Here is a 26,004-nt window from a genome sequence, read left to right as displayed (position 1 = left end):
GTTGCTTCTCCACATCATCGAAAGTTCAGCGCACTTCCGTGACCAAGCAACGTATTGTTACGGAGGAGTCGGCGCGGCCTCTTCGCCAGCATCCATACCGCGTGTCCCCAAAGGAAAGGGAGGCGATTAGGCGTCAAGTTCAGGAAATGCTGAATGATGACGTCATTCAACCGTCGACAAGTCCGTGGGCGTCGCCTGTGGTACTAGTAAAGAAAAAAGACAACACGCTTCGCTTCTGCGTTGACTACCGACGACTTAACAGAGTCACCAAACGCGATGTTTATCCCCTGCCGCGGATTGATGACGCCTTAGACCGTCTACGCCATGCTCAGTTCTTTACATCATTAGACCTCAAGTCAGGGTACTGGCAAATTCAGGTTGACGAGGGCGACCGTGAGAAAACTGCGTTCGTGACTCCCGACGGGCTATACGAATTTAAAGTACTGCCTTTCGGTCTCTCTTCCGCTCCCGCCACATTTCAAAGAATGAAGGACACTGTGCTCGCTGGTCTAAAGTGGCAGACGTGTCTTGTATATTTGGACGACGTCGTTGTGTTCTCAAGCACCTCACACGGCTAAAAAGCGTACTCACAGCAATACGCCAGAAAAACCTGACTATCAAGCCCGAGAAGCGCTACTTTGGCTACCAGGAACTCAAGTTTCTAGTCACGTGGTGAGCCCTGACGGTGTTCGACCAGACCCAGGCAAGCTGACTGCCGTTGCCGAGTTTCCTCGGCCTGGAGACAAGAAGGCTGTTCAGCGGTTCCTTGGCCTCTGCGCCTACTACCGTCGTTTCGTTGAAGGATTCTCCAAAATTGCGGAACCTCTTACGAGACTAACGCGACAAGATGTACCCTTCGTGTCGACGGAAGAGCAACAACAGACCTTCGTACAGTTACGCAAGCGACTTCAAACAGCTCCAGTGCTGGCACATTTTGACGATACTGCGGAAACTGAGGTACACACGGACGCCAGCAACGTACGACTCGGAGCCATTCTAGTTCAATAGCAGGACGGCGCAGAACGTGTGATCGCTTACGCCAGCCGCAGTCTCACAAAAGCAGAGGCTAACTACTCTACCACCGAAAAAAGAGTGCTTAGCAGTCGTTTGGGCCATCAGCAAGTTTCGACCCTATCTGTACGGTCGGCCATTTCGAGCGGTCAGTGACCACCATTCGCTTTGTTGGCTTGCCAATCTCCGAGATCCATCAGACCGCCTCGCTCGTTGGAGCCTTCGTCTTCAAGAGTACGACATAACTGTCGTATACAGATCCGGACAAAAGCATACCGATGCTGACTGCCTACCGCGTGCCCCTATTCCCGTGACATCATCTGACATGGAAGAAAATTTGCCGTTTCTTGGCTTCGTTGACGTGGTGCGGATGGCTGAACATCAACGTGAGGGCACTGAGCTGCTTCCTGTCATCCGCTATCTTCAGGGAGCTGACGTTGTCGTCCCACGCCCGCTCTCACGAGGACTGACTTCGTATTGCCTACGGAACAATATGCTCTACAAGAAAAATTTCGAGAACAGCCAGGAAACTTTTCTCCTCGTCGTTCCGACGGCACTGCCTGGGGAAGTTTTACAGGCGTGCCACGACGACCCCTCTGCCGGTCACTTAGGCTTTGCGAGGACATTAGCGCGCATACGCCAAAAATACTTCTGACCACAGCTATATTCGTCAGTTCAGCGCTATGTCAGGACCTGCCGTGACTGTCAGAGGCGTAAAGTTCCACCCGTCAAGCCTGCTCGCTTCCTCCAGCCTTTGGATCCGCCTCCAGCGCCGTTCCAGCAAGTGAGAACGGATCTTCTCGGTCCATTTCCTGCGTCATCCTCGGAAAACAAATGGATAATCGTGGCAACCGACTATCTAACTCGCTATGCGGAGACAAAAGCTGTGCCCATGGGAACTGCTGTCGAAGTCGCCAGATTCTTCGTCCACGACATCGTGTTGCGTCATGGTGCACCTACTGTTCTCATCACTGATCGCGGTGCAGCATTTACTGCGGAGTTATTGCAACAGGTCGCCAAGCTAACGCACACCAACCACCGGAAGACCACAGCCTATCATCCCCAAATTAACGGTTTGACGGAGCGATTAAACAGAACACTGGCTGACATGCTGTCTATGTACGTGGATGTGGAGCACAAAACGTGGGATCAAATTTTGCCGTATGTGACGTTTGCTTATATTACAGCTGTGCAAGAGACCACCGATATTCACCATTCGAGCTTGTTTACGGACGTCGCGTCACAACACCGTTAGACGCCATGCTCCCAATAGAGCACGGCACCAGCAGAAATGACAGCGTTGACGACTTCATTCAAAAAGCCGATGAAGCTCGCCAGCTTGCTCGGAACCGCATTCGCACGCAGCAGGACAACGACGCTCGCCGTTACAACATGGGCCGACGGAACGTTCATTACCAACCGGGTGAATACGTGTGGGTGTGGACACCTATCCGACATTGTGCGCTCTCGGAGAAGTTGTTACGACGCTATTTTGGCCCTTACGAAGTTGTGCGCTGCATCAATGATGTGAATTACGAGGTGGTGCCCCGAAGCTCTGACCCGAGTTTGAGCCGACGACGTCCACGTGCTGAGGTTGTTCGCGTCGTACGGATGAAGCCGTTCCACCCCCGCGAGCAATAACCGACACTTCGAAACCCGTTTGAATATTGTACTACGTTACCTTAGTTTTTTTATTGCGATAGCAATTATATGGACAGTCTCGGCTGATTTTTGCCGTCGGTGGCCGCCGTCATTCACCGTATATGTATTTGTGTATATATATATAGAAAAGCCACAAAGAAAAAGCCGGCAGTTCCCACGCGTTGTGGGAATCGATGTAATGCGAAGCAACCAGCAAAGAGCTGCATACATCTGCAATACATCGTCTTGTATGTCATTGAGGAAAATGTGCGTCATGGTTTTCATGTTAACTCCTATTATTTATGTTCGTCACACAGCAACGTCGCGCAATACCAACTTCGGGGTCGATCAAGCTAGAGAAACGGCCTCCAGCGCCCCATGAGCGTGGCACGCAAGTCATGCCGTACATGACATACGTGTCATGACTTTCATGTTAACTCGTGGTATTTACGTTCCTCACACGGTCACGTCGCAAGATACCAATTTTGGTGTATATCAAGCTAGCGAAACGGCCGCCAGCACCCCATGAGCGTGGCACGTAAGTCATGCTGCACATGACATGCGTGTCATGATTTTCATGTTAACTCGTGTTTTTATGTTCGTCACACAGTCACGTCGCGCAAAACCAATTCCTGGGTAGATCAAGCTAGCGAAACGGCCGCCAGCGCGCCATGATCGTGGTACGTAAGTCATGCTGTACATGACATGCGTGTCATTATTTTCATGTTAACTCGTGTTATTATGTTTGTCACATAGTCACGTCACGCAATACCAATTTCGGGGTAGATCAAGCCAGCGAAACGGCCGCCAGCGCCCCATGAGCGTGGCACGTAAGTCATGTTGTACGTGACATGCGTGTCATGATTTTCATGTTAACTCGTGTTTTTATGTTCGTCACACAGTCACGTCGCGCAAAACCAATTCCTGGGTAGATCAAGCTAGCGAAACGGCCGCCAGCGCGCCATGATCGTGGTACGTAAGTCATGCTGTACATGACATGCGTGTCATTATTTTCATGTTAACTCGTGTTATTATGTTTGTCACATAGTCACGTCACGCAATACCAATTTCGGGGTAGATCAAGCCAGCGAAACGGCCGCCAGCGCCCCATGAGCGTGGCACGTAAGTCATGTTGTACGTGACATGCGTGTCATGATTTTCATGTTAACTCGTGTTTTTATGTTCGCCACACAGTCACGTCGCGCAATACCAATTTCGGGGTAGAGCAAGCTAGCGAAATGGCCGCCAGCGCTCCATGAGCGTGGCACGTAAGTCATGCTGTACATGACATGCGTGTCATGATTTTCATGTCAACTCGTGTTATTTATGTTCGTTACACAGTCATGTCACAAGATACCAATTTTTGTGTATATAAATCTAGCGAAACCGCCGCCAGCGCCCCATGAGCGTGGCACGTAAGTCATGCTGTACATGACATGCGTGTCATGATTTTCATGTTAACTCGTGTTATTTATGTTCGTTACACAGTCACGTCGCGCAATACCAATTTCGGGGTAGATCAAGCTAGCGAAGCCGCCGCCAGCGCCCCATGAGCGTGGCGCGTAAGTCATGCTGTACATGACATGTGTGTCATGATTTTCATGTTATCTCGTGTTATTTATGTTCGTTACACGGTCACGTCGCGCAGTACCAATTTCGTGGTAGATCAAGCTAGCGAAACGGCCGCCAGCGCTCCATGAGCGTGGCACCTAAGTCATGCTGTACATGACATGCCTGTCATGATTTCATGTTAACTCGTGTTATTTATGTTCATTACACAGTCACGTCACAAGATACCAATTTTTGTGTATATCAAGCTAGCGAAACTGCCGCCAGCGCTCCATGAGCGTGGCACGTAAGTCATGCTGTACATGACATGCGTGTCATGATTTTCATGTTAACTCGTGTTATTTATGTTCGTTACACAGTCACGTCGCGCAATACCAATTTCGGGGTAGATCAAGCTAGCGAAGCCGCCGCCAGCGCCCCATGAGCGTGGCGCGTAAGTCATGCTGTACATGACATGTGTGTCATGATTTTCATGTTATCTCGTGTTATTTATGTTCGTTAACACGGTCACGTCGCAAGATCCCAATTTTGGTGTATATAAAGGTAGCGAAACGGCCGCCAGCGCACCATGAGCGTGGCACGTAGTCATGCTGTGCATGACATGCGTGTCATGATTTTCATGTTACCTCGTGTTATTTATGTTCGTCACACAGTCACGTCGCAAGATACCAATTTTGGTGTATATGAAACTAGCGAAACGGCCGCCAGCGCGCCATGAGCGTAGCATGTAAATCATGCTGTACATGACTTGCGTGTCATGATTTTCATGTTATGACTTGTCATTTATGTTCGTCATACAGTCATGTTAAGCCATACCAATTTTGGCGCACATTCGATGAACCAAGCGACCAGGAGAGCACAAAGTCGTAGGCGGCTAGATAGATAGATAGATAGATAGATAGATAGATACGCTCAAAGCCGCAGAAGTTCGCTAAGAAATGCTTCGCATTTAAAATATTTCAGAAATTCTTCCCGACGCGCGGAATCGAACGGGCGACCTCTCGCTTTGCAGCCCGCCGCGTTAGACGTTAGGCCACGACAGCACAGTCTTTCAGCCTGCTAACGGCGAGCAATTTATATACACCATGTAATTCAGGATGCTTTCTTAGTGGCCACATAGATGGCGCGACGTGCGCGCGCGCTTTAAAGATCGTCGCCTCGCCCTTGCGAACGCCGTTGCTGTTCGCTCTACAGGGCGTCGTCGCTTTCATGCGCTTATCTCAAGGAAAGAAGGGGCGGCCGGTGGGGTGCTTCGCTTCGCTCGCTGCAGCGGCCGCGTTTGCGAAAGGAGCGCGCTGTTCAAACAGAAATAAGTAACAACTGTCACAATTAGCTCGCGCTCGTCTTGTTTATATACACCTCTTACATCAGTATCCTTTATGAGTTACCACGTAGATGGCGCGATGTCCGCGCGTGGCGCGCTTTAAAGATCGTGACCCCGTTCCTGCGAACGTGGTCGCCTTCGTGCGCTTATCTTGAGGAAAGAAGGGGGCGGCTGGCGGGGGAGCGGGGGGTTGTATGTCTTGTGCTCTCCCGGCGATGTCTGCGCTGAAGTGACAGAGCGTACGAAGGTCGCTTCGACGCTGCAGCGGCCGCGTTTGCGAAAGAGGCGCGCTGTTCAAACGGAAATAAGTAAAGGCTGGTACAGTTCGTTCGCGCTCGTCCTGTGTGTACCTGTTCGTTCGTTTCGTGCGTCCTGCTTTATGTTTGAGCAGTGCGCTTCCAGTGTCGAGCTGTGACGCATGATAGTTCGCGCTCGTCCTGTGTGCGTTCTTTTCGTGCGTCCTTTGGGCTCGAGCGACGCGCCGGGAATTTCGAACTGCTTTCCGTTCTTCGCGTTACATTCCAATTTATTGCTATCGCATTCATTGCATCGCCGTTGCGGCGAAACTGTGACTTTTTTTCTTCACGGAACCACCTTTCTCCCTATTGCTATCGTCTTGCACCCTGAACCTATCGACCGGGATGGTCGCTCTTGAGAGGGGGGAATTGACGCAAGGTAGGCTGGCAACCGTAGTGGCCAGCCCCTTGAAAGTACAGTGGCTAGAATGGGGAAGTGTGACGACCTGCGAGCGGTTACTATGGAAGGCGCTGAAGACTGAGGAGAGGGAACCGCGTGGGGGCGCTCGCTCCCGCATTCACGTCGCTGAAGCTCCGCCGCGCCGAAGAGCCTGCTGTTTCTCTTTATTGGATGACACGTGCGTGTGGTTAATTTTACGGATCTGCGCGCAATGTTCGCCCCCCGTCCTTTGTAGCCACGCTGGGGAGGCAGAGTCACTGTGTTGTGCCTGGGTGTACGGCAGGCTTTACGTCTAATAAGACTAAACTGTCATTGTTTAGTGTAGCGAAGGACCCAGCCTTGCTCGCACAGTGGCAACGCGCTGTTCCTCGCGCCGACAACAACTGGAATAAAATCGTGCAGTGTACGGACTCCACTTCGACGGCAGGTTCATTTCTAGATACTTTGAACGCACTGTGAATGGTGAGCTCATCCGAATTGAGAGAACCAGGCCTGTGCTGCTTCCGGCCGCAGTGCCAACTCAGTTTACCACCGGAGAGAAATCGCCCTAGAAGCATAGGCGTGCGCACAGGGGGGGGGGGGGCGCGGCCGCCCACCATAATCACCTAAGAGGGGGGCGCAATATGTGCCCCGTACATTGACCGTTCTAGTCACCTAAGAAAGAGGGGAGCCGCAAAATCTACCCCATACATTGACTTAGTAGGGTGGGGGGGCTGCGATGAACCTTCGTCCCCCCCCCCCCTGATGGGGTACCTGCGCACGCCTATGCCTAGAAGGACTTAGCAGTATGCCCCACCGAGGAAGAAACGTGCACAAGAAGCTGTCTCATCAGTAAGTGCTGAGAATGCAATCGACAGTGTTGACATGTACAGCAATTCGTGAATGCCGTTTGACAATCTCGCCTATAACGTCGCCCTCGTGGGGGAAACACACGTTCAGTGTATCTCCTCTAATTGTTGGTTACAGCATGTGTGAACCCGGAAAAGACAAAAGCATCTTGTTCGCCAGGAAGTTGGCTGTTTTCACACAAGAAGAAACCGTGGTGAAGCAAGTGTTTGTGAAAGGAGTGCAGATATACTGCACGATGCGTGCGACGACCCGGCGTTAGGGCAAGTAGCCGCTCTAAGTGTGTGCTCAGAGGCTGGAAATCTTGAAGAATTTCCGTTTGCCATCGGCAACAAGAGATACGCGGTCACTGGTAACGTAATATCCAGTTCAAAATGCCAGGGAACTGCACAAGAGAAAAAAAAAACAATGCATTTCGTGCAAGCATCTCAGGAAAGGCGTCCTTAATGAAAGATCTGCGCGGAAACAACGCAGCCTGACTCGAGCTGTTCGTATATCATTAAGGAGGAGGGCACGAACACACGCTCTTAAAAGATTAAGAGCCAAGCTTTCGCGGTATTAAGATACTATGCAGAAACTGAAACAGCAAAGTGAGGAGCTCGAAGAAAACGTCCTTGAAAGCCGACTAAAAGATCTCACACCCAAACAAAAGCTTGCCATCATGCAGTGTTTTCAGGGTGCACGACGTAAGTCGGCAAAGGAAATGAAGTACAACCCAGATTGGTTAATTGAATGCATGATAATGCGAATGAAGAGCCCTCGGCTGCTTTATCATCTGGTTGCTTAGGCGAGAGCCTAACCAATCAGATAATAAAGTTTTTTTTTCATAACGCGCCTCCACTTTTACACGAAGTCGCTTAACATGGAACGTGCATCTACCCGTGAGAGGAAAAAAAAAAACATCGGAAGCTTAGCCGTCTGACATAAACATTCAGGCCACATGACTGCTCTCTAACCTGTGCGACTGCATCTGTATGTTTTTCTGTTGTGTTTGGACAAGTATACAATAAAGTGTATTACAATAAACAATAATCCAATGAAGTGTCCACACTCTTTTTTTTCATTAAGAGTCGTTTAATAAATCCAAGGGCGAACTAAACTATTGTAATCGCAAGAATCCAACATCCTGTTGATCGCGTTTAGCTGAGGGCATTCCGCATCCGTGCAAGCTTCTGCGATCTGTTCACGTCATAGTAGCTTTACATATCAATGAGCGACAACGAGCTACGATATGCAAAGTGTGTAGCCACACTAGTGGAAAAAAAACGCGAAGTGGAATAACGAAATGCGGCGATACGCAGCCTTGGCAACGCTTCTGCTTCGAGCGCGCGACGTGAATACGGGCCGCAGCGCCATCTATCTTGTTCCCTGCAAAGCGGCACGACCGAGCGGGCGCGCTCATCACACTTCCCCATTCTAGCCACTGTACTTGAAAGAGAACAACGAAGTTGATTGGTGTGCGCGCGCTTTTGGGTGTTGGCCTTGTTCTAAGGAAAACGTTCCTATTTTGTATCCTAGCCCTGTGTCTTCTCCCATCAATCAGTTAGCCTGGTGACAATATAGGTTAAATAGAGAGGTCGTTGTGTATCAAACATTCACATAGCATGAGTACAGAAACACAACACAGCCGGCGCCCTTAGTAGCTATCAGCATGAAGTATCGTCAACTTACCTGTTGAGACAATAGAAAATTCAGTGTCTATGGAAAATTGCCTGTAATGGCTCATTGGGACGCTCATGAGTAAAGCGGAGCATTCAGTAAAACAATGTTTCTCGAATCCCCTTCCTAACATCTTTAAGATGGCGCCTAATGATTTTCATTATTATAAGCAAACTCAATTTCGCAATTTTCATAAGCGGTAAGCAGAATATTATGTACTGTATACTCAAGGGACGCCCACAAAATAATATATTTGTTTTCAAAATCGCCTTGGCAACGTGTAAATGTGTAAACAGCCGTAGAAATAAAGCAGACAGATAAAAGAATAAAGCAGCAATCTTATTTTGGGAGTGCGTTACAAACGACATACTGCAATGACCAGACCGGAAAAACAGTGCAGAGACCTATGTTATGTATGTGATGCAAAGTGACAGCTAAGAAAGCACTTGTGATAATCATCAAATTATGGTTTCATAAATTCTTTGAGTAAATGTAGATGGAAGTGAAAAATACGGTAAGCCAAGATATTTTCTGTTAGGTAAGCGCTTGCTCTACTAGATCTACCATCAGGCAGTGGTGCTAAAGTTGTTAGAGTCATAAGTTAATTCATTCCATGCAGGTCAAACTTACATCCACGAGATCTTTCAAATCGTTGATATGTAAAACCCACGCAACGCAAAGCAACTCCATTCTTGCACGCATCACATTTCGTTACGGAGCAAGACGCAAGAGAATCTTCAATGACGACACAGTAACAACAGCGGAATTTGGGCGATAGACGCCGCACTCAGTGGAGTACGCGGCGCAGGACAGTGGCTAAGAGCAAGTGTCGCTGCATTGGCGCCACTAAAAAGAAAAGAAATCGAGAAAACAAAAGGTACGTGGGCTGGGCGTAGACGTCCGCGTGCTTGTCTTCCTGATCTTCTACCGTCACTGGATGACTCTGGCGAAAAAAAATAAAATAACCTCACTGCCCTTAGACGTTTTCAGATGGCTTAGTGGCACCAATACCAGCTTAAGTAGCGGAGCTTGGCAAGCGATTATTGTTTCGCACGGTTATGTTGCGATAGAAGTATCTTGTATTTTAAGATACACGATACATAATCGAATGTATCGGAAATACAGATACAGATTCTCGTATTTCGAGACGTATCGCAATACATATACAAGATACCCATAGAGTATCTAAGATAGTATCTAAGATACATGTATCTTCGATACTGCCCAGCACTGCCTCTTACGTGGGAATGCCCAGATAAATATTTGTGTGCACCTTCGGTTCCACCGCTGTGTGATTTTTCAGTTGTTGGCGGCGTTTCTGGTGTCTTGACTACTCTCCTGTGTCCGTGTTTGCACGCCCTGTTTTTATAATGGGCCCCTAACAGCCTCTGAAAATACAACAAAAAACAAAAAGAACGAGCGCGTTACGCTCTCTTGGCGTTTCTTGTCTCTTGGTGCACTTCGTGATGCCAGAACGGTGATTCATGTGACATCATCAGGGTACATACCCTCGACTTATCCATAAACGAGAAATAACGGTTGTGAATTGTCTCCCATACTGCTTTGCTATGCATCCGCCACACGCTCTTGCTTCTCTCGCACGACTATCGTGCGCGATTAACTGATTTCGCTCCATTTCGTGCGTTCGCGACCGTGCATGCAGAGATACTTAGTCCGCGGAGGGATTAACTTTAAGAGGAGGGTGCCATAGGTAAACTGAGAAATGTCGCACCACATAGGAGCAACATTTACTCCCATGGAACTTTCCGGTGCAGTGGCGGCCTCGAAGGAATGGTCAGCATGCGCGTAAGCAAAGAGTCGGCTAAAAAATCAACAGTTAACAGTTGATTTTAGTGTAAACGGTCATGACGACACGGCAACTACGGCAGGAGTGAAGTAATATCGTTCATATGGCATAATAATAAGCAAATGTGTGAAAGCTCCCACAAAAAAAAAAAAACGAAATGTGCTCACACTCAAGCTGTATCAATGCGCGGCGGGGTGTTCTCGTCGTATGCGCGGCAAGCTAGCCCTCGACGGCGTTGCGGTGTGTTGTGGATGTATTCTCGTTTTGGGGTTGCGATTGCTGTCACTTCTGGTGCGCTGAATCATCTTCGCGTTGTGGTAAACGTGATCCGCTACTGGAATGAAGTGCTACGCTATCGAAACTCTACACGCTGACTTGGGCATCGCCTGAGAGGTGAGTGTGAACAAGGCTGTCACCACTACGCGTGATTTTAGCTGTGTGCTGTTGACAGGTGATGGTCATCGCGTATTTACCATTCACGTTCTTCGCCAACAAAACAAACATGTTTGATGAGCTCGGGCTATAGAGCGTCGCGAGTGCTGCCCCGCCTGCTGTAGAATAACAAGCATGATGGCTCGGACATTGAAACATGGTAACCTCGGTGAGGGCTCAACATTAGCTGTAGCAAGTACAGCTGTGCAAAAAATGTTTTGTTTTCGGTGCTGCGCAAATAAGTGTTGTTTATCAGAAATTTTCGCGGCTTTTTAAAAAAAAAAATATTGTAAACTCCGCACAATGTCCTCTATTGCAAGGTAAACAAATGATTTGGGAAGATTGGGTGGTAAATTTCATGTCTAGCTAAGGCTTTGCACCGCTAACACAGACAGTCGGTGACCGCATCGGCGACTTTGCTCGTTAGCAGCGATGCTAGGAATCATTTCATTTTTCTATCTCTCAACTGAAGGGCAAGCTTTATTGATAAATAGGTGGGCCCACAAGCATGCCGCTCTGAAAGCTTGAAACGTTAAACTCGAGAACTGGCTTCTTGAACTTGGTAACACATTCTGGACTATTCGATTGCATTATGACGGGTTTAGCGAAACTGCTGCGAGTACATCATGAGCATGGCAAATATATCATGCCGAACATGACATGCGTGTCACGATTTTCATGTTACCACCTGCCCTTTATGTTCATCATACTGAATTCTTTTGTGATGCCAGTTTTGGTATATATCCATTTAATTAAACAGTCGCTAGTGCCCCAAGACCATGTCATGTAAAGCATGCTGTACGCGACATGGTTGTCATGATTTGCATGTTAGGATCTGTCACTTACCTTCGTCATGCGTTCTTGACACGCCATCCGAATTTTGGTATATATCAAGTTAACGAAACAGCCGCAAGAGCACAAAGACTGTGGCATGTAAATCATGCCGATCATCACATAAATATCATTATTTTCATGTTATGACCTGTCATTTACGTTCGTCATACAGTCATGTTATGCCACAACAATTCCGGTATACATCCCATTAACGAAACGGCCACGAGAGCACAAAGTCGTAGGCGTCTAGATAGATAGATAGACAAATACGCTCAATGTCGCAGAAGTTCGCTAAGAAATGCTTCGCATTTAATAATATTCATTACAGAGGTTGCACTGAAAGGCTCTCTTTTGGCAGCTGTAAGTGCTACATATGCTTTCCTACATGGTTTGGGCCTGTTATAGGTGCTGCCTATTTGTCAGTACCAGTGGATTGCTGAAGCAAAATGATTCTTCTCGGTGCCCTGCAAGTGGTACAACTGGCCGCAGCATTGGACTTCATAAAAGTGTGCAAGTTCATGTGCGAGGCATAAGTGTTGGTGAGTATAGTGCATTGGTCACAAGTGTATGTTTAAACTCTGTGACGTGAAAAAAATGTGTCTCCCAATACTTTCGCTCTCAAAACTTGAAACGTGCATTCTCTCTCAGTATGACCAAGTGAAAGTATTATGTTTGCAAACGCAGGTTCAGGTTATAGTATATTGTCAAGTACTCATTGACTTATTTTAGCAACATGAAGGTACATAAACAGGCTCCTGTCTGACTTCATTTCAAGTCTCTTCAATAAACCTCTGTTCATCAATCAGGTTTAATTTTAATTAACTGATTTCGCTCCATTTCGTGCGTTCGCGACCGTGCATGCAGAGATACTTAGTCCGCGGAGGGATTAACTTTAAGAGGAGGGTGCCATAGGTAAACTGAGAAATGTCGCACCACATAGGAGCAACATTTACTCCCATGGAACTTTCCGGTGCAGTGGCGGCCTCGAAGGAATGGTCAGCATGCGCGTAAGCAAAGAGTCGGCTAAAAAATCAACAGTTAACAGTTGATTTTAGTGTAAACGGTCATGACGACACGGCAACTACGGCAGGAGTGAAGTAATATCGTTCATATGGCATAATAATAAGCAAATGTGTGAAAGCTCCCACAAAAAAAAAAAACGAAATGTGCTCACACTCAAGCTGTATCAATGCGCGGCGGGGTGTTCTCGTCGTATGCGCGGCAAGCTAGCCCTCGACGGCGTTGCGGTGTGTTGTGGATGTATTCTCGTTTTGGGGTTGCGATCCACTAGGCCCAGTTTCCCCCACTGTTTCCTCATGGCTGGCAGCATTTGATACAGTGTACTCGACTGCACTGGCTGCCCTTGCAGCCCAGTTCAGGTGACCATGCTTCCTCATTTGTACCCGAAAAAAAATTGGATGTTATATTAATATCACCATAATCTCAAAACTGTTGTGTTGTGCATGGAAAAGTAGATGACAGTTGCGAAGTGGGCAAGGTACTGGTTCATTTTGAAAAAGCATTTAGGCCAGGGGGGCAAGATAAACAAAAGAGCGTGTCTTGTGTCCACTTTTTTCCCTTATTCCTAGCTCTAAATATTGTTCCAAAGATTACACGTGCTGTAACGCTTTGAGGAACCCCGTAGCGCCCAATATTTAACTGCCTGAAAACTTCTTTGCATAGTGATTGTCACAGCACATCGGTGTGCATTGTTTCTGCTAACAGAAGTCTCAAGTTCATACAATTCGTACAATGAAAATGTTGAGCTCATCAGTTTTTCCATTTACGTTTCATTCTGTTATGATTGATGTTACATTTATGTCAACCTTTTTGCTATACATAGACCTCAAGTGAACCTCATTTTAAAGGAAAAAAAGATTAGGGCCTCCAGATTAACATTGACGATGTGTCACTGACATCCCCACCGTAAAAGCGACAACAGCAAACCGCTCCTGAGATCAACTATGTCTCCTCACCTAATTTATCACCTGTCCGGACCAATATGGACACCACTGGCTCCACATACCGACCATACGAGTCAGCTTGGACCCTGGACTGGAGGAGGATGACGACTAAGCAGGCTTAGATTAATTTACGTTAGCCGTAGTGTTGCGTAGACGCAATAGATGAAATAGAATTTCTAGGGGTGTCCGTATAGCGAAATTTCATATCGAATCGAATAGTGCCGAATAGTGGGCAAAAATGTCAAATACAAAAGATTTATTGAAAACTGAAAGAAACCACAAAGAAATGAAATCTACTTATGTCCTCGAACATATAACGCGGTGAGTGACTGCTACCGAATGCTTACATATTGTCATGCATAAAGACAACCTGTTCCACATGACCTGGCTTCAGATTCTCTCGCCGTGACGTTACAGTGTTTCCTGCAGTTGAAAACATGCGCTCACTGAGCTGCCCTTATTTATATACCTTATTTACACAAAATGTGTAGCGACAGTTGCAGCAAGACAAAGGAAAAATTAGGACTCTACGGTGCGGTGACAGCTTTATTACGCGCTTGTTCGGGAGTCCTTTTTTTAGGCTTTTATGGGCGCGCCGGCATGTTGATAGAAGAGCCGCCATTCCAGTCAGCAGCGGCACTCCTAACCTCCTAACGGCTGATGAAGAGGGGTGCAGTAGCTAGACTTATTTCCCCCTATGTCGCGTAACATGGCTCATCTTACAACGGTAATGTTGTTATTCATCGTCATTAGTGCTCCGAGCTCAAAAATCTTCGGGCTCAAATTTACAGCAGTGTTTTAACTGCGTGACAGAACGATGAGAGTTTCTGAACGAGTGGTGCGCTGCGGCAGTGACGACTGCACAGCGTGAACAAATTTTCACATGTGAAGCCAATCGCTGAGGGTTTCACGAGCCAAAATCAGGTACGGCGCTTGAGGCATGCGCAACCAAACTACGCAAGAAGTCCGTGCCAGCATTTCGGAAGCGAAGTTGTAAGAGCTTGACAGTGCGGAAATAACATAACCTCCTTTAAAATAAACATGCACTCGCTTTTGAACCAGGATATTCGTGAAAGAATTAACGAAAGGCCTAATCACGTGGCACCATTGGCCTTTGTTGTGTTTTAGATATTCGTCCTGTATAATTATTTGAAACTTCCAATTCTAGCTATTCCAAAGTCGAATCAAGTTATTCGATTCGAATTCAAAACTCGAATATTTGCACACCCTTAAGAATTTCCCAACCTAACTTTGATTACAGTCTATTGACATCATACATAGATAAGTTTGAACACGGCCCTTGCATTCATATAGCAAGACTCAGGTGGCACCAAAAAAATTGTAAACAGAAGCGGCTGGTTGTATGGCATTAGTGCATGCTTGGATGGTAAGCAATATTGTCTACAGGAGCATGGCAATCACACTAAAAGGAATAAATGACTGCATAGCCTTATTATGTAATTTTATGCATTAGTGCGAATTCACATTTTGCACATTCTTTTTCATAAGGTGTGGATACGGAAGATGCTCGGCCTTCGAGTTATTACATCGTCTTTCATACATGTCTGATGGTGCTCCTGAATCTCTGCCAGACATGCCTCTCCACTGCCTGCACTGTGAAGCTTCGGAACTCTTGAGACTCGCATCACAGCAAGAGTCGAGTGTCCTAACACTCACACGTACACATGGTGATGTCAACCTCTTGTTGGCGACAAGCCAAAGGGGAACATTGACTTGGCCACAGCATTGCTGTTTTCTGGAGTGAGTGTTGCCTCCAGCTTATGAATGATGCGTTTCATGGGTCTCCAAGCAGTCCTTGAGCAATCCTTCTTCTGAAGTAAGGCATGTTGTTGGTATAGTTGGTTCATAAATTTAGAAGAACGTTTAAGCTGCACGAAGACACATTAGAAACATATAACACGCACACACATGAAGTGCAGACATTCAAGTGTGTTTATTTCTTGAAGGTAGAACATGTATAAGAGGTTGACAGAGAGCAATTGCACTGATAATCTAACAGGCTGCGAAAGTGTGGCAAGACCACGGGCGCGTTACAATTCCAGAAGGGTCCATCTTAGATGTGACCATGTGAGAAATTTATTTCCTTTTTTGCCTTTTTTTTTTGCGATAAAGAAAGTCATGATGACAACTTTCTGTTGTCGTTTCTGCCTTAGAAAGGAATTTAGTTTTTTCCAGCTGAGGAAAACAGCTCATGTTGTCGCAGTTCTTGCATTCTAAGGCAAGATTACTGTCCGAGCCAGTGCGCATGAATTGCTTGTGTTCCTGTGCGCATTCATTGAAGCAGCGGCCGATTTGACCAATATACGACCGACCAAAGGACAAAGGAATTTAATAAATAATATTTGGTATGTATTTTGTGTACTCATTCTTGTGGTCCTTTGTGCACGAGCCTTGCTCGTTTTTTCCTTTAGTCAGCAGAGGGCACACTTTTTTAAGTTTGCATGACACTAAAAACACGACGCAAATTCCGTACTTTTCTGCTACCTTTTTGATGTGTAATAGGCATTACAAATATGGCACAACTTAAGGTGGTTGTTGAATCAAGGGTTGCTGTTTCCTTTCTGTCAATTTTATTTTCTGAAGCAGGCTTTCAGAAGTGCTGAGTATTAGGTGACCTGGGTAAACGGGGCAAAGCAGGCACTCAAGCTAACTTGAAGGTAAAAACTAGAAGCGCAAATAAACAAGACAGGGACACAGGAAGACTGAACATGGACAAGCGCTTATTGAATCAAGCTAACTGTTGGGACTGGCTACAGCTGTGTGTGCACAGGATTTCTGCAGGGCTGAGCGGAAGCTAGACATGATGCCTCGCATCATTAGTTTGGTGTTTGCGCTCTTGTAATGCAACAGACTTTTCTAAGACATTAAGTTGTACGACCAGCAAACGAGGGCGTCAGTGAAATGCAGTTTAAAATCCAGAAAGTGGGTGCAGTTGATCTTGGTCGACAAACTGTTCGAAGTACGGAGCACAGCGATGTTTAGACATGAGGTGGAACTCCGGGTTCTCTGTGACGCATCCTTCAGAATAACAGAGAGCTGAGCTAGTTGGTAAGTATTCATTCTAAAAAGACAGGGTGTGCGAACACGTACAAGACTCCCCAGACGCCGTTTGTGGTGTCCTGACTGGAGCACTGCACGGGCCGTGATTCTCGGCCCGGGCCCGGGAATCGTTCAAGTATACCCGCCACGAGCTCGACCAGGTGACTAAAAGCAAGACCGGGGCCCGGTCCGAACCCGAGAAAAAATTTTGCCTACCCGGCCCGGCCCGGCCCGACCACATATGGAGCCCGACAGAGGCCCGAGCCTATAATCTAGGTGATGTTGCCCGAACATAGAATCAATCACAAGGCTTTTTAAGTGGCAAATATCTACGCACGCTTAGCGCATGCTTTGCTAGCAAGTATACCTTAACCTACGGTACTTTCTTGTAAAAAGGGGCTGGCTCACTGTGGAAACAGTTAAGCGGACATACAGGGTACAATTAAGGTTTATTCAGCAGTGGTATACTGTACCTAATTTTCTGCGAATGCAGTCGGGATCATCAAGAGCGCCTTTTAGAAAATATTGTAGGAAGAACAGTGATTTGCAGCTTGAGTGCGGTTTCAATAAGGAGCGCAATAAAAACAGAGGGGAAAGAGAACGGAACGCTCTCTTCACTTTGTTTTTATTGCGCTCTCCATTGAAATTTAAAAGGACACGAAAGTGAAACAGTGAATCGGGTTAGATTGATAAATTGTACTCTGAGAGATGTAATGTTAATTTCACCAACACAGATGCAATAATAAAAGCGAAAATCAAGGTCAAAGTTTCATTTTTAAGTTTCGCGCCCAAATCTCCACGCGTGACAACACGGATTTGAAAACGTATTTTTCGTGTTTTGGCGACTTTGGCTTGTCGAATTTTCGTGAAGCTTCGTATGTTAAGTCTATGGTCCCCTCAGAAGACAATGCACTTCATTTTTACCGAGTAGGAAGTACGTCAACGCCGTCAAAGTCTGTGATGTTTCGGTGTTTGGTTCGGGAAATTCAAGGTGGCGTCACGATCCGTAATTTCTTTTCGCGCGTTTTCTCGCTTACCATGCTTCCTCTCGCGGCAGGCGTGGTGATATTGAATTGTTAAAGAGTAATTTACTAATATGACAAACATTGTTTTTCCTCTTAGTGTCATTTTAAAGCATGCTGTAACGACAAATCTAACCTTGCACCCTTCTGGATATGTAGCGCATATATCTTCATCATAGTGGCACCTTGCCACATCAAGAGAAATAGAGGAAAAAAGCCAGATTTATTACATTTGTTGCAAATACACTAAGCTAAATAAACATTATACCGAACCGCGCGCACCACGTGTACTTTGGAAATACGTACAAGAAGCCGAATAGAAAAAAGAAAATAAACTATTTCTCATAGCATTATTTTCATATACACACTACTGCCATTATATACAGTCTATAAGATTTCGTGGCATAGCTTGCAATTTATTTGTTCGCAGGTTATTGTACAAAAAATAAAATTAAAAAGATGTTCGGCTATAAGCACACCATGCGCCGTTGCATCACATCTCCTGCCGCGCTGAAGTTTCTTGCACTGCTTGCGCTTGCCGCAGGGGTGCACATCTGCCTTGCGAAATCTGAAGGCGTCGGCTGTCGTAGTTTTTAATTTCCACCACCGGAGCAAATTTAGGATACCTTTTTTAAACCTCTGCAGAATGAAAATAGCTGTTCAGCTCATCTCTTCATTTCTCTCGTTCCCGACCCTTGTGCCACTCTACAATGTAATCTATAAATACCTGTGAGGGCTTCTCCTTGCACTTTTCTGCAGTGTTTGTTATGCAAGGCTTGCACAGGGCTGTTTATTTTTCATATTATCATGGTGTATGCCTTCCTAACAATGTTGTGCTAGCAGAAGGCGGCCTACGCTGGTAAGACCACACTGGTAGGACTGGAAGTAGGCGGGCAAAGTGATTGCGATCTATTTTCGGGGTTCATTACAGTTTGGTAATAAACGTGCGAATAAGCTTCTGGACGCTTACTCTGGATGCATATGATTCCAGGTAAGGGGACGTGCCCCGGCATGTAATTCGTGATTCTTATTTCAAGCCAGGTATTTCGTCAAGCGAATATACTTTGCCTGTAAACATGAATACGCATGTTTAATGCACTTATGCTATTCCTACACATTCCCACCCTGTTGTGGCAGTATCATGTAGCTCGCGCACTACATAGTGCAGGTGCCTCAAACACGGCCCGCGGACCTCTCACTAGCTGCCTGCGGCCCGCACATGAGTGTCATCGTCCCATTTTTAACAAGAAAGTTTTATGCCGGGGTCCACCAAAAGTTCAGTGACGTATTTCCGTCACGGAAATGACGTCGAAAAAATATACAGGATCAGATGGCAAAAAAAAAAAGTTCCCTCAACGGGCATCGAACCCACGACCGCTTGGTTCGTATCAACAGATGCCGGACACGCTATCCACTGCGCCACGGTAACAGACTCTAGAGGCTTTACAAACGCACCTTTTATATCTACCACTCTCCCGGTCGGCGGAGTGGTGTTGCCCTCTGGGAGCGATAAAGTAAAGTAATTTGTCATTACTGTGACCTCCGCGATTAGCACCTGCAACGCGTTACACGTCCTTCCCATTCGGCGCGCTTCCAATAGAAGTTCAATTTTGTCAACGCCTTAACACATCGCGAGGTTGCGACCTTAGCCAAGCGTCGTAAAAGCGTCAGCCTCGCTCATAGCTCTGCGACGCGCGGCTGCCTCACCTGGCTGTAACACCACGTTCCTGGCTCACGCGCTCGCCCCTAGAAAAATCGCGGCCAGGCTACCAGGGCGGCGCGACGCGCTTTGCGTTTCCCTCTAGTCTGGCCGTGGTGTTCAATCACATTTTAACAAGCCGCGGGATGGCGACCAAGTCCTGCGTCCAATATGCGACGCTCTTCTGGCTATCACACCTACTTCTCTGATAACGCTTTCACCGTTAATTACTACAGCTACCACAAGGGTTTATTTAACCATTTAGCAGGGACGTTAGTCGTCGGATTGGAGATGTACAGCCAATCATTAAAGTGGGCACATCCACGGTAAATGGTACTATAGCTGCCAGACATCAAACATTACACCATTTCCCGCTAAAGGGGACCATGAGGCGATGCGAAGCCGGAGCACTTGCACGATCGCGTTCCGTTGGCGTTCGTTGGGCATGCTACCGACCTCGCGTCGTGGAACGCGAAGAGGAACGCTACGCGCGTCTTGTCTCCACTCTAGCCTGGCCGTTAATTCTCACAGGGCGAGAGGGGAACGCGGTCGACAGGCGCGCGAGAGGGGGGTATCGTAGGAGAGAAGAGAGAGGGGGAGGGGACGCGCATGCGCTGGCGCTCATCGCGGCGTTGCGCAGGAGAGAATTTCGGCATCTCTAGCCCACGTTTCAGAGGAAAAGTGGAGAGGGAAAGTCGAGAGGAGGAAAGGGGATCGGAGGAGTGGTGGGGGAGTGGATATGAGGTGCGTGGAGAGGGTATGCGCATGCGCAGTAAGGGTGTCACGCCGCACACCACCACCACCGGTTTGAACTCCGCTATAAGATGCTTCGCATCTAATATGCATTGTGCAAACTCTCTTATGTCAATGTACAGTAAACATTCAGTTACTTCTGTAAGGGCACGCTTTACTTTCGTGTTATTCCGATTCCAATGACGGAGGGATCAACCATGTTTTTTTGTTTATAAGTACGTTCTTGAGCTATACAAGCATGACAGGTCTAAAGCATACTTTTTTTTTTCGTGAGGCACCGCCTGCAGCCACCATGTATTGATACATAACCGTGAAACAAAGCGCTATATTGCAGAATTGGCGTCCAGATTTTAGTCCTTTTGGAGATGGTATCGATATGTTGGTGGAACCTTGCCGCCGAATACCCTTCAGAAATGATTCATATATGAAATATTAAAAATGTCTTTCGGGCAACCCTAACTGACATCCCTTACAACCTACTCCTACCCCCCCCCCCCGCTTCCACTTCTACTTTCGTAAATGTCGTGGCCCTCGCGGAAGTAAATTTTCGTGAATGCGGCCCGTTAGCTGAGGCGAGTTTGAGACCCCCGATATAGCGGAACAAGCTCAGACGTTAACAATGTGGGCACACAAAGCAGGCTGTGCATGTCCATCTCGCGTCACACGACATCTGGCAGCCGCGACAGCGCCACGGAGAAACAATGTCTTTACAAGGATTTTATGCAACGAGACTCCGCGCAGTCTTTTCGTTTTAGTGGAGGGCTGGAACTTTCAAGAACGTTTCCCTGTCTTGGAGCTCCGTGATCGCACTTGCGATGTTAAGTTATCGGTATAAATTTATTGTATGACATATATTACGGCAATTACAGAATAACATACGGGATATAAAATAATAACGAATGCAAATAAAGTAAATATTAGTGAGATGTTAACTACATAAGCATCTGGTCTATTGGTCTATTTACTTTCAGCTCGCCCGTTTCAGATAAATCAAGTAGGCCCATATGCAAGAAGCACATGAAGATCAGTACTTGTCGCTCGTATAACTTCTCCAAACAGCTTGCTCACATAAAAAAATCGGTTTGTCGAGATCAGATATGAAACGTACATGTACGCGCAACGTATGGGAAACACACTCGAAGGGACAGAAAATATTTGCAGTGGCTTAGCTCAGCTATGCCAGGATATACGTAGCGTTAGCAAAGGTTCAGCTGATTATTGTTAGCTTTCCAGATTGTCTAGGATTATTAGCCTTCTGTTCATTCTTCGTACGCTGAACCGCTAATTGCCAGGCAACTACTTCGGGATCCGATGAGATAAGCTTCTCGGCTCCTCTGCGCCGTCGAGCAGCATTTGCGCTCTCCTTCTCCATGGCGTTACCCACCTGCAAACGCCAGTCAGAGGCGCTATCAAGCGGCCTCAGCGCAATGTCAGACGGCGACTGCACAGCGAAGGCGAATCAGTGAAGAATGAAATTGTTCCGACTAGGCCGAATCGCAGTTTTGCTTAAATAGCTTCCTTGCGGTGTCAATCGTAATAAATAAATTCTATCCTGGTCAGGGTGAGTTGGTGCCGTTGGACGTACAACACGTGTGTCGCAAGGTGCGCTTATGACAGTTATCGAGTGCAATCGCAATGAATTTTTTTAATCGCGACCGGCTCCCGGTTGCGGCCCCTGTCGCGGCTCGAATGCGATTTAAAGCGCACCGTGTGACAAAACATTCAGCGCGAATGGTGCATTAGCAGACACGACGGCGTAGACACCGCTGCGGACTGGGCTCGGTGACATCGCCCTGATACTTCATAAATAAGAAGCCGCAGGAGAGATTGCACAGCGCACGCGGACGGAATTCTGGCCCTAGAGGTAAACCCTCGCTTCGTCGCTTTGACGCACCATCCTACTTCCGAGGCACCTAGCAGAAGCATCATCTCTTTTTCCAGAACGGGAAAAATGCGTGGGTAGTTAAACGCTTTAGCACTTACCAGTCAGTACGGGTGAGTCGCGAATGAAGCTCTTCACCGACGACGTCGCTTGGCTGACTGGCCGCCTCGCCTTCCGTCGACGAAAACGAGGCTTCGCTCTCCGACGGCGTGCGCTGAAACACTAGCCACGCGAGCTCGAAGAAGTATATCGCGCTCCCCTTGGCTGAAGCCGCTGGAATGTAAACCCATTTCCCTTGCGAGGCCTTCGTTGCAAGGTTCAGCGGGTTCATTCTGCACCGCTATTCATCGCAGCCATGATCACGGAAAACACGGAAGCAGCCATGAACCAGCGGCGGCAGCCGTTTACGCATGCGGTGACGTATCATGATACCCTCTGATTCGCTGAGAGCAATGATATCAGTGACGACAGAGCTCCAGCGCCAGATATGAGGCGAGAGATTTTGAGGAAGAGATATTTGGTCTTTGATTACGAATTACTCCACTAATAAGTCATCTTTTTGCATCGAAGCGTGTTCTCGAATGCCTGCACGTATTCTCGAATGCCCATCTTTCGTCCCGTATCAACTTCGTGTTGCTCGTTAGTGTCCCTTTAACTGAAAAGCCGAAACAGACGGTCCGATTTTCCATCCGATGCGACGTCGGAGGCAGCGGTAAGGAGGCAGCCGAAATGGTGACGTTTTGTGGTATCGTACTCTCGCATCGCATGTCCGGCGTGCACCAAACCGGGAAATATAGTTACGTTGCCGCATCGGACTGCCAGACGGCAGCAGCCAATCACCGTGCGGAGCCGTGTGATGTCACGCCGCTGGTGGCGCCCTCTCCCTCTAGCCCATCCGATCACCGTGGTGAAGGCGAGTCGATAAAGCCGACCCTCGAAGCTTTTGCCGATATCACCTCTCGCGGTGGCCTGATAAACATCAAGTACAATTTGTTCATGGCGTGAATAATTCCCGATTGAATAAATTGATGTTTGAAGTGTGCCATTTCTTCAATACAGCAACCGTTTCCAAACCATTAGCGAGATCGCAAGCAGCGATGCAAGGCCATTTGTCAGGTAAACGCAGCGACACCGGTCGTGTCGGCGAGCTGGCTCGCTTCGCTACAACTTTAGCTCGTCACATCGATGGCGTCGAGAAGATTATTTGCGTACGCTGACGCATTACATAAGAGTACATAGCGTAATCGTGTGGTCAAAAACAAGCGCTCAACGACAAGGTTGCGTGTGATCGCGAACGCTGTATAGGAGGCGGCTGGCGTCCACCTTGCTAGGCCTACCTATCGGAGTCGTGACTGACGGCGGGATTGTGCGATGTTCTTGTCGTTTGCGAAGGCGTAGTTTTATTCATTGTTTTCTGCTAGAACGAAGCATACGAAGCCTTCCGTGTGTACATGCCGAGGCGAGGCATGTGGGCGGAGCCTGCCGCTGATTGCTCGTTCACCCCATGTGTGCTCAATCGCCGTACGCCGCATGCAATCCGAGACAGACGGCACGATTTTCCATACGACGCGACGAGCGGCGTCGGATGGTCCGGCATGCGGCGCACGACGATTCAGAACACACGAGCATAGGCGTATCTACCGGGGGGGGGGGGGGATAAATGCTAGGATAAATGCACCGTAGGCTCTCTGCGGTGCGGGCTGCCTATTCCACGCTTTCGCGTCTTGCGTTCGAGCATTGCAGAGGAAGCTATCGCTGAGCTGGGGCTCTATAACATTACAGCAATCTGTCATGATTTTATTTTGTTCTACCTGGGCTTAAATTTACGTAATCGGCGACGCAAATACGGGCGGGAACCAGTGAACGTTTTATCGCCCGATCAAACGCTCTTTTTTTCAACAAATTTAGTTTCTTTCTTCGAAAACGATTGGCACCGCCACTGCCTCATATCCAAGCTGCTGGGAGTTGTTGAGTGTTCAGAAGTGTCGAGTATTTTAGTTGTGTCTAGCCAGGAGAGTTAAAAAAGATTCCCACTTTAGTCTCCGATTAACCTGCTTCGTCTTGCTTATCATATGGCAGCCTGCAGTGGTCGCGGCGGCTTTTAACAAGGCTGTGGAGTCGAACACATTGAGAAGCCCTGCTTTCATGTTTGCCCCGTAACGTGATCTACGTCACAGGGAGTTGATCAGCGTCCACGGTTTCCTGGACTAAGAAGGCTGCCCACCTGCAAAGGATTGTGTCTGTTCCTAGTAATGTTTATTTCTCTCTCTACCCATCTGTCAGCAACGATGAGTTCACAGAGTTGTACACGCGCGAAAACAGCTCAACATCGTTATACTACAACTGAAGGTATCTATTATACACATATGAATCCATCTCGCCCGCTGCTAAAAGCAGCCGCTGGCAATGTGATTGGGGGGCAGCCTTCTTGAATTACGTTCTGAAAGAGACACTGTGGCCATCCCGAAAAAAATATTGTTTAGCACAGTAATGCGCTGCCTATTGTGCACACTTCATTTTAACGCCGCGAGTTTTCGCATACGCGTGACGTCGCCTAACAAGGAGGCGATATTTTGGCACACCGAAAATTTTTGACGAATAGCAAAGAACCAACGAACAATGAAAATACTTTATTATTATTATTATTATTATTATTATTATATTATTATTATTATTATTATTATTATTATTATTGTTATTATTATTATTATTATTATTATTATATTATTATTATTATTATTATTATTATTATTATTATTATTATTATTATTATTATTATTATTATTATTATTATTATTTCTTTTACGCAGTCATACGTAAGTGGTAATTACGCAGTCGATCACTTGCGCGTCATTTGTTGCGTCGTGTTACGAGCAGGTGCTGTGAGCGCTACCCATAAAATTTCGACCAATCATTAACCGCTAACGACCTATACGGAAGGAGACAATGCAGTTTAAAGTTATAATCGCCCACATTTTTTGAAAGAAAATTTTAGCTTACACAGTTTGCGTAGGCTATTTCCTTGGAGGAGCCGGAGGGGAGGAGTAAAAGGCCACTTCAGCGCTTTCGTGCCCACCCCGCACCAAAGTCGGGAAAAATAGGAGCGCAAGGAACGACACCTGGTATATAAATTAGTAGTCATTTATATTCTTATAACTATACACAACCAGCGCAATGTGGTTTCCATAAACATTAATCGGCTGAACTTGGTCTTCTTCTTTAGAAAGAGTTTAGTTAGAGGGCTCTAAGAGTAAAGAAATTGGCACTCGGATTATCCTGAAGACTTCTGCGAAGTACGTTGCTTTGTCAGCCACATGTTCTGTTTAATAATTGAGAATTTAAAGTACTACAGTCATAGCAGATTCTTCATACTCATCGTGTTTACAACGCCGAACTGAGACTGTGAGTTTTGGTACGCTCAGATGCAGTACTGGTTAAATGTGGCTGCACTTATTAAACTTCACGGTTGTGTTGCAAAAATGTTATTAAACACTGCTGTGCTGTCGGAGCATAGGACGGCCTAGCCTGCCCTATCTGTTTGTGCAGACTCTTTCTTGATTGAAAAGAAAGTTTTGAAGTGCAAGTCATCTAATAATCTTTATGACTGTAAAAAGCACGCCAAATTCAGGGAAAATGTAGTTCCTCTCTCTCTCTCTCTATACATATTGATATATATATGCAGTAAAACCTCGGTGATACGAATCTCATCGGACCACAAAAATGTTCGTATCATCCGAAATTCGTATCACCAGGAAGCATGGAAAATTAGCATGCGACAAAAGAAAGCTGGCGTAAATTTTCATTC

This window comes from Rhipicephalus sanguineus, chromosome 6 (assembly GCF_013339695.2).
Source record: "Rhipicephalus sanguineus isolate Rsan-2018 chromosome 6, BIME_Rsan_1.4, whole genome shotgun sequence".
Taxonomy (NCBI): Eukaryota; Metazoa; Arthropoda; class Arachnida; order Ixodida; family Ixodidae; genus Rhipicephalus; species Rhipicephalus sanguineus.
Note: the sequence above shows the minus strand (reverse complement) of the source record.